Consider the following 11,231-nt stretch of genomic DNA (forward strand, 5'->3'; position numbering starts at 1 on the left):
AATTCATCATCAAGAAAGAATCCAATAGGACTAGGATTCCTCTTCCAATTAGGAGACATCTAATCTAAATAAATTGAGCTCCAAATCAGATTTGATTTTTTATCTTTTTGAGTCCAATTTGGTCCTAATATGATTAAGACTTATTGGTGTTTTTATTTGATTTAAAACAGCCATTAAAAAGAGTCCCAAGATCTTGAGTTTCTTCTTTCCATGCGCCAACAATTCAGCTCACGCCCCAAACCAATTTGATGCCTCATACAACCAGGTTTCGCACCCCCTTTTCTCTCTCTCTCTCTCTTGTGTGTGTCAGAAAGAAAGTTAAAACCTCTTTCTCCCATGAATAATAGTGCACAAATCTGGGCGCATCTGATTTGGATTGGGCGATGGTATAATTAGAAGAGTCCAAGGTAGTAAGGACTCTTGATTGCTATCTAACTTATAACTCCTATTTGCCTATAAAAGCAGCACCCTTTAGGATGGTTAGAGGGCTGATCATGACAAGGTATTGATGCCTAAAAGGAGAGAACTTGTTCATGAAAAATTATGGAGGGAGAGGGCACGGCATGGATGAGGATGGCATGAGGTTTGTTAGCCTTGATCTCTTCTTTCTTACACAACCAAAGGTTGGTTGTTTTGGATATTTTCTTCTCTACCTCTTATCCATGTTTAGATATGAATGTCTTCTCTTTTTTTTGTCCAAAAATTGGATAAAATTTTTACATCTCTATTGTAGAGATTTGGTGCATGGATTTTAGAAAGAAAAGAGAAGAAAAGATTCTTTCCATGATCTCTAGCATAGAGATCAAGATCCTCCTATATCTTCTTGTTCTCTAAGATGTCTTAGAAGAAAAGAAGATTTTTAACCATCAAGATGCTCTCTCTACAAGAGAGTTAGCACCCCGATGAGATCAAAAGGCTTCTGATTAGATCAGAGTCTCATGTGGATACCCATAGAGGCCGGACGCTTGTACCGCTACAAGGGACCTTCTAAGGACATCCATGGTCATCAGTTCATGTTGAAGATTGATCTATATCCAGATATATTTTATATTTATTTTTTTTATTTAATTTTTATATCTGAATCTTATCTCACATATGATGGTCCTGTTTATGGTTTGAAGATTTGATCTTATGCATGCTTAGATTAAATTAGATTTGATCTAAAATTTTTAAATTCTACTGTATACTTATTTCACAAAATCATGCATGCATGAAATCATAAAACTTTAATAGTGGTATCAGTATATATGAGATTAAGATTTAGATTTGAAATCTGTAGAAAAAAATTTCAGATATGAAAGGTTTTGATGTTGTTCTAACATAAGGTTGTCCTGGCATAACTTGTTATACTGTATAATTATCTTAGAATAATATTAAAATTTTTAATTAGATTAAATTTTTAGATCTAATTTTTTTAACATATTTGTGATATATATTTTGTTATTTAGATCTGAAAAAAGTTTCGAGATATGTTTTGATTCATATATATAATATATAAATGTATGTTTAGGGTTGAAATTTGTTTCTATGACCTGAACTTGTTTATGTACATGCTACATATTTGTATGCATGATTTGAAATTATTTTGAGATCAAAATTTACTCTTTATGCAAAGAATTTAGATCTAAAAATTTTGATTTAAGATCTGAAATTAGTATTTATGCATAAGAGATTGGTCATGGGTAGATCAAATTAGGTCTTGTAATTGAATTACATAAAAAAGTTTTTGATTTGATCATATTGGATCTAAATCGATTTAGCAGTTGATCAAACCGAGTCAAGTATTGATTAGGTTGAGGTCAATAGAGCCTAAGATCCTTCAATTATTATTGATCAAATCGATTGACATTCATATATAGAATTAATTAACCTAAGGATCTAATTCGGCTCTGTGGTTCGAGTCTGATTCACCTAAGCTGACCTATTCAGATCAATTGCCCAATTGATGTTTAAGGTAAGTAATTGAAAGATGATTATTTAATTAATTTCGTTCGCTTATCTGATCAATTTATTGGTGTCTAAAGAAAGCAACGAAGGGACCCCCACCAATCTTCACTTATCTGACCAATTTGAAAGATTGAGTCTCAAATATGGTTGCTTAGTGGTTTGATTTAGCCTATGTCAATTATATCAGTCATGTGATGACTGATTAGATGAGATCTAAATCTAAATCTCTCCATAAAATATTAAGTCCAAGATCTTTCATCGTTGTAGATGTGCGGACGTGCTACCGGCGTTAATTATTCTCGACTAGTCACAATGGTTCAGTTACATTGGGAACATGCAACCACTCTATTAGCAAAGAGTTGCTATGAGATAAAGATGGGATTGGATCCAATAACTATTAGGTGAGGGATCCAATGACGGCTTTGCGTCTGCTTGTGAACGGTGGGTCTGGCTTAACTAAGGAGTGCGGGCAATAACTGTTAGGTGAGCCCACATGATTTAGAGATCAAGTAGCTGCAACATGTTTAGAGAAGCATCTGAATAAAAAGTTATCCATACATCGATATTTATTCATATTACCAATAACTATTAGGTGAGATGCATGATATCGGTGGGACAGCAGCACCCACTAGAAACTCAATTGTCGCATTAGGATTTTTGTTTCTCTATCCGAAGAGTGTGGGAGATCTGACAAAATAGTGAGAGTCTCTTTTTCCATCTAAAAGTCTCTAGAGTAAATCATAAAATAAGTATAAATATTCAATTAGAATCTATGTCAGCTTCCAACCCTTTAGCTTGAATTCTAGATATCAATCGATTAACCAAAATCAATTACATAGACTGGTTCATATACTTAAGAATTGTTCTTAACTTTAGAAAATTAAGTTATATTCTCTACCAGATTATTCTAATATTGACAACTAATCCAATCCATAGTCAATGAGCTATACTTGATGAGTGGATGGACAATAACAATTAAGATAGGTGCTATGCATGAGCACATATTCATTGCCTACGAAATGTTGATTCATCTACAAGTATTGTGAGGTGATTAGAGTCGCACTGCGCATGTAATGTATGATAGACAATCAGTTTATGATCGTTATTTGATATTGATCAAGGATATTAAGGAGCTTAAAATGCTCGACATGATCATACATAAGAAATTGCTTATGGATTTGATCCTACAATTTCTGATTAGTTTATAAGAGTAGTTTATGGTAAACTACCATATAAAAGACTATCATGGCACCTCATCTGAATTGGTCAAAGTGTTGATAACAAAGAAATCTTGAAAGAGTTCAGAGGTAAATATCTGGAGAGCTTAAAGAAACAAAAATATGCCTAGAGTAGGTATATCAAGATTGCTCAATGCTGTCCTTACGATTTTCTCTTCTCCTAATTGAGCTGTGGACTCTAGTGTAGAGTCGATGGGAAGGTAAAGAGCTGAAGAAGTAACCCTTGAAATTGGCTATAGGGCAACAATGGCAGTTGTGGCCATGGGTATTTATCCTTTGCGATCATCGTTTGGATTTAGTTCTTAGAGATGATTTCTATCATTTGCATGGTGATGCATCTGTGAACTTAATTAAGCAAGCAGTGAATACCATTAGATCTGAGAGATCCAAAATTGAGATAACCTCAAAGTATATATAGACCCTTAGGCTAAGTCGTATTGGAGAAGAAATAATTAACAAACTAGAGAAACATGGGCCTTTTGGCTCATTGACTGTTTAGTCATATCTAGTTTGTGTATCATCTCTTTGAAAAAATATGACCAAGCTACTCTTGTGAGATAAGAAAAAAAGGATCACTGAGATACTTATTTTTGTACACATTTGATGTGTGTAGCCCATGTGATATGCTAAGCAAGGAGTTATCTCTACTTTGTATACGAGGTACAAATCTGAAATTTTTGAAAAGTTCAAAGAATTCAGATAAAAGTAGAGAAGTAAATCAAAAAAATTTTAAAGGTACTTCGATCGGATCGAGGATGCAATACTAATGAAAGAAATTTCTTGATTATCTCATAATATAACATAGTTTCATATTGGACCCCTCTTAGTATATCTCAGTTCAATAAGATATGAAGAGTTAAGGGACTATATGAGATATGGTCTGGTCTATAATGGACTTCACTGATTTTTGTTTCTTTAGGGATATGCTTTATTTATATGAAATTAGGTTCTCTCTAAACCTGTTCTTACCACACCATATGAGATATGACATATGGTGAGAACTGAATCTTGATTATTTTGAGATTCAAAGATGTCCAGCCTGTGTTAAGATATCAGATGGATATGTTAGAGAATAGGTCTATAAAGCTCATCCTAAAAGAGTTTGGGATATTACTTTCTAAAAAGATTGCAATATGATTGTGATCCGACATGCTATCTTCTTGAAAAATTATTTAATCAAGATAAAGTAGTGAGAGAAAAGTTAAGCTCAAAGAGAGTGTCTCTGAGGATCAATGAGCCTTGGAAGCTTAAGAACCCATTCATCATGAGCCAGTAGACGTATATTCCTCTTTTACCTCGTAAATATAGTAGGATCTCCTATCCTCTCAAAAGCTACTTGGGTATGCTTAATAAAGGATGTAGAGAAAGTTATTTTCTCATGAGAGATGGAGAGCATAGAGATGATCTCTACAACAAGACGATGTGAGACATCGACTCCAAGGAAGGATGTGAAATAACTTTTCTGAGTAGAGATCTTTTGAAAATTTCTATATAGAATAGCCTATGGATTTCACTTCTTGTGATAGGAGATCACAAAGTTTATAAAAATCTTAGAGTTGGAATTGTTAATACGATGATATGATCAAATTATTTGATCAGATATAAAGAATTATATAGTTTTCAAAAGGATCAGTGAGAGTATCCAAAACTGATATCGATTAAAATATGGTTGAATATAGATTTCTCCATAAAAGATATAAAGTGAGCATCCTAAAGATCTATGAAGATAGATGCAATTAGATGCTTGTATTTTCACAGATAAAGTACAGAGACTGGATGCTGAAAGGATTCAGTATAGAAATCTCAAGAGAGGGGTCTGCTACCTTCTTAGGCATAGTCATATACCGCAATATACTTGAACTGATATAAATAATACCGTGAATGTCACGAGTAGATATTAGTTGAATCCAGGATGTGAGCGCTGAATTACTGTGAAAATGATCTTAAACTCTTAAGAAGAACTAAAGATATGTTCTTAATTTGGAGAAGGATCAAAGCTAGGAGCGGAAGGATACACCAATTTAGATTTTATGTCTGATATTGATGGTAGAATGTCTACATCATGGGTTATGTTCTTATGTCAATATTTTTGGAAAGATTCCAAATAATCGATCGATGGAAGCTGAGTATACTGTAGATGTGTAGGATACATTCTGATTTTAATGTTAGTTGTAAAATTAGTTATCATGCCATTAGATGTCATGACACTATACTACAAAGATAATGGTACCATAGCCCTTGCTAAGAAGCTTAGGTCTCACCAGATATCCAAGTACATAGAATAACAGAACACACGACTACCTCAAGTAGAAATACATAGAGCTACAGAGAGTAAACTCCACATATGATGTGGATGACCCACTGGTAAGTCACTTAGCCAGCTTAAGACTTAAAGCTTGTCTTATGAAGATAGAGCTTGGTATATGGCAAATTGGCTTTAGTGCAAGTGGAAGATTGTTGGATATATGTCCTAGAAGTCAATCTTGACTAACACATTTTATATCTCTAGGACATGATTTTATACTTATTGGGCAGTTATATTACCATTCCTGTTTATGTGTCCATAAATCATTCAAGAGATTAACAAGATGATGACACATATTCTCAAAGAGTTGAGAATTTAAGGCATATGTCATTGATGCTTAATTTCTAAATTGCTCATGATCATAGAATCATCATGGAGATGGTGATTGATCCGGATAGATCAGTATACGGATCGCTTCCTTCGGACAGATAGGTCTCGAGTCTGTAGAGTAGAGATACTAGAGAGAGTGCAGATGGTTGTTAGAGAACAACTAGCACTGAACGTGACCAACACGAGAAGTCACATGGATGTCTGTTTATTCATTAGTGACTTTCTCGATGCTGCAGTTGTATGACTGGTTCTTTGATCTGAGATGACACTACTGCTCACAGTGAGACTGCTGAAGTTTGACTGACACATCAATATGGGTCTCAATGAGCCCTTGTAGTGGATGTTGGCGACAGTTGATCCATTGTAGGAGTAGGGTGTGCATCAAGATAGAATCTATCGATCCTAGCAGAAGGGAGTAGTCCTATGAGATTTAAGAGGCTGAGTTCTTAAGTCTATGGCAATAGCAGTGTGATTGATGAAAAGAATTTTCATAGAATCACATATAGACTTAAGCTGATTGAATCTATCATATGACTGATGTGGAGGTTTGACGATTCATCCATGACTTGACTTCTGATTGGGACTCACGATAGAGGGACTGTATCGTGCACTAACGGTATCTAGAGATTCATATTTTATTCTACTGGGTTACCACTACATGCTGTTAGGTGTCACTGATGGATTGTGAGACTCATGAGGATCATCTTGATGATCAATGATCTTTGATGAGCTGAGTTGGAATTGTTCCAATCCATTGAAAAGAGTTTCAATGATATTGTGATAGAGATCACAATATATCTCACTACTAGACAGAATAGAACCTATGGGGTCACATACAAAAGAGACTTTTGACTGATCAGATGGTTGAATTATGATTATGAATCATAACAGAATTTGATTATCAATTTGATTAATAATTGATCTAATGCAAATGTTGCATTATGTAACTTACTAAAGAGTTAGTAAGTTATAGGAGGATTAATTAGCAATAGGATTGCTAATTGGCTTAATTTGAGTGAGCAATGGGGCTTGTATCAAGTTCAATTTGATTAGATTTAATTTGACTCATTTTGGAGTTGATTTGATCAACCCTATAGGATTATAGGATAACCCCAAAAGGATCGGATGATTAGTCTCAGCTGAATTAAGATTTGGATTTGATCCTATTCTTAATTAGACTAAGATGTATGTATTCTTAATTGGATTAGGAATCTTCATTTCATGATGCACCAAATCTTAATTGGATTAGGATTAAAATTCAGCACCAAGAAAGAATCCAATAGGACTAAGATTTCTCTTCCAATTAGGAGACATCTAATCTAAATAAATTGGACTGCAAATCAGATTTGATTTTCTATCTTTTTGAGTCTAATCTAGTCCTAATATGATTAAAACTTATTGATGTTTTTATTTGATTTAAAATAGCCATTAAAAAGAGTCCCAAGATCTTGAAATTCTTCCTTCCATGTGCCAACAATTCAGCTCACGCCCCAAACCAATTTGATGCCTCATACAACCAGGTTTCATGCCCCCTTTTCTCTCTCTCTCTTGTGCATGTAAGAAAGAAAGTTAAAACCTCTTTCTCCCATGAATAATAGCACACAAATCTAGGCGCATCTGATTTGGATTGGGCAGTGATATAATTAGGAGAGTCCAAGGTAGTAAGGATTCTTGATTCCTATCTAACTTATAACTCCTATTAGCCTATAAAAGCAGCACCCTTTGGGACAGTTGGAGGGCTGATCATGACCAGGTATTGACGCCTAAAAGGAGGGAACTTGTGCATGAAAAATTATGGAGGGAGAGGGCACGACATGGATGAGGATGGCGTGAGGTTTGTTTGCCTTGATCTCTTCTTTCTTACGCAACCAAAGGTTGGTTGTTTTGGACATCTTCTTCTTTACCTCTTATCCATGTTTAGACATAGATGTCTCCTCTTCCTTTTATCTAAAAGTTGGATAAAATTTTTATATCTCTATTATAGAGATTTGGTACGTAGATTTTAGAAAGAAAAGAGAAGAAAGGGTTCTTCTCATGATCTCTAGCATAGAGATCAAGATCCTCCTACATCTTCTTGTTTTCTAAGAGTATCTTAGGAGAAAAAAAGATTTTCAACCATCAAAATGTGATCTCTGTAAGGGAGCTAGTACCTCGATGAGATCAAAAAACTTCTGATCAGATCAAAATCTCGTGTGGATACCCGTAGAGGTCGGATGCTTGTGTGGCTACAAGGAACCTTCAAAAGACATCCATGGTCATCAGTTCATGTTAAAGATTGATCCATATCCAGGTATATTTTATATTTATTTTTTTTTATTTGATTTCTATATCTGAATCTTATCTCACATATGATGGTCCTATTTATGGTTTGAAGATTTGATCTTAGGTATGTTTTATATTTATTTTTCTCTATTTGATTTTTGTATCTGAATCTTATCTCACATATGATGGTTTTGTTTATGGTTAAAGATTTGATCTTATGCATGCTTAGATTAAATTAGATTTGATCTAAAATTTTTAAATTTTACTGCGTACTTATTTTGCAAAATTATGCATGCGTAAAATCATAAAACTCCAACAGATACATCAAGCTAGCTCGAGCATCTGTTCGAGATGGCTCGACAGTTGAGTCAGCTCGGCTGCACAGTCAAGCCAGATCAATCTATAATTTTAAAAAATTTGAAAGATTTTAATTAATTCAATAAAATTTTAAAAAATAAGGATCAAGCCAAGCATTACAAGAGCAACAGACATATTGAAATAAATTTATTGAAAAGGATTACAAATTCCTAATTCATCTTAAATCTTATTAAATCTATCTTCATTTAAAGATTTAGTGAAAATATTAGCTAATTATTTTTAGTTGAAATAAATTTAAGTATAATATCGTTATTTTGAATATGATCTCTAATAAAATGATATCTAATTTTAATATATTTAATTTTAAAATGTTGAATAAAATTTTTAGTTAGATTGATGGTACTAGTATTATCATAAAGATATTTTATTATGCTTAATTTCAAAATCTTCAAGTTGCTATTTAATTCATAATATTTGAATACAACAACTCTCGATAGCAACATATTCAGCATCAGTCATTGATAAAGCTACAGAGTTCTGCTTCTTCCTATACCATGAAATTAAGTTCAATCCTAAAAATTGGCATGTGCCATTAGTGCTCTTTTTATCTATTTTATATCCTCCATAATCTGCATTTGAGTATCCTATTAAATCAATTGAGAATTATTTTGAATACCATAATCTCAAGTTGGCATGTTAACAAGATATCTAAAAATTCTTTTGACAGCTAACATATGTGATTCTTTAGGATTAGATTAGAATCTTATACATATGCAAATACTCAAAAGTATGTCAGGTCTACTTGCAATTAAATAGAGTAGAGAGCTAATCATACCTCTGTAGAACTTTTCATTTATACTTTTACCATTTTTATCTTTGTCAAGTTTACATGTGGGACTTATTGGTGTGCTGATCTCTTTTGCATTCTCCATACCAAACTTCTTGAGCATCTTTTTTACATACTTGGTTTGGTTGATGAAGATGCCTTCCTTTGATTATTTGATTTGAAGTCCAAGAAAGAAGGTCAGCTCCCCAATCATGCTCATATCAAATTCTTCCTGCATTAACTCAACAAATTCTTGACATAGATTCTCATTAGTAGTTTTGAATATGATGTTATCTTTGAACTATAAGAAGGTCATCAATTTTCTTTTTCAAAAATAATGTTGTGTCTACACTACCTCTCGTGAATTTATTTTCTAATAGAAATTTGCTTAGTCTCTTATATCATGCTCTAGGAGCTTATTTTAATCTATATAATACTTTGTTTAATTTGAAGATATGATTAGAGAAATCATGATTTTATAAATACTTCTTCAGAGATATAACCATTCAAGAAGGCACTCTTTACATCCATTTGAAATAATTTAAAGTTTATGTAGTAAGCAAAACCAAATAATAGTCTAATGGCTTCTAATCTTGCTACAGGAGCATATGTTTCATCAAAGTCAATCCCTCTTTGATTATATCCCTTTACTACTAGTCTAGCTTTATTTCTAATTATATTATCATATTCATCTAATTTATTTCTGAAAACTAACTTAGTTCTAATTATGGAATGCTCAATAGGTCTACTAACTAAGGTCCAAATATTATTTCTTTCAAATTGATTAAGTTTCTTTTGCATAGCAATCATCCAATTAGAGTCATTTTCAGCCTCTTCTATACTTTTAGGTTCAATTTGTGAGATAAAAGCAAGGTAATTAAAAGTATTTCTAAATGAAACTCTAATTCTTACCTCTTGTGAAGGATCATCAATAATAAGATCTTTTGGATGGTTATGTACGTACCTCCACTCTTTGGGCAGATCATCATGTTGCTTAGTTATCTCTTGTCCAGCATTCTTTTCTTAATCATCATCCTTTGTTGCTTCATCATGTCTTTGGGTTGATGTTTTTTTCAAGTTGAGCTCCTTTAATCCATTCTCCAGAGTACCTGTATCATCATCAAGCAAGTCTTTCTTTCTCGAGGAAGGATTGTTAGCTTCATCAAAAATGACATGAATGGATTCTTCAACAATTAAGGTACATTTGTTGAAGATCCTCTATGTCTTGCTGGATGTGGAGTATCCAAGAAAGATACCCTTATCCGACTTAGCATCAAATTTATCTAGATTATCTTTTTCATGATTATGAATAAAGTATTTATAACCAAAAATATAAAAGTAATTAATATTAGGTCTTTTTTTTTTTCCCAAAGCTCATAGGGGGTTTTCTTTATTAACACTCTATTTAGGATGTAACATACTATATTTATGGCTTTAAACCAAAAGTATCTGAGTAAATTTTCTTCACACAACATGGTATGGGCCATATCTACTAAGGTTCTATTTTTTCTTTCTATTACATCATTTTGTTGTAGGATCTTTGGTGCAAAAAAATTATGTTCAATTTCATTTTCATTGCAAAAATTTTAAAAATTTTGATTTTCAAAGTTTGTTCTATGATCACTAGGAATACAAACCATTGTAGTATTCTTTTCATTTAAAATTTTTTTATAAAATTTTAAAAAAAAATAAAAAAGATTTTATTTTTATGTGTCAAAAATAAAATTCATGTAAATCTTGAAAAGTCATATACAATCATAAGTCCATATTTCTTACCACCTAGGCTTGTGATCCTAGTTAGTCTAAATAAGTCTATGTGAATTAATTTAAGTGGCCTAGAAGTTGACTCTCTAGTTTATTTTTTTAGTTGACACGCATCACAAATATAATCATATTCAAATCTTAACTGAGGTAATCCTTTAACTAAGTCATTTGAAGTCAATTTTGATAAAGTATGCATGCTAGCATGTCCTAATTTACGATACCATAGCCAACTAGTTTTTTT

This window comes from Elaeis guineensis, chromosome 7 (genome assembly GCF_000442705.2).
Source record: "Elaeis guineensis isolate ETL-2024a chromosome 7, EG11, whole genome shotgun sequence".
NCBI lineage: Eukaryota > Viridiplantae > Streptophyta > Magnoliopsida > Arecales > Arecaceae > Elaeis > Elaeis guineensis.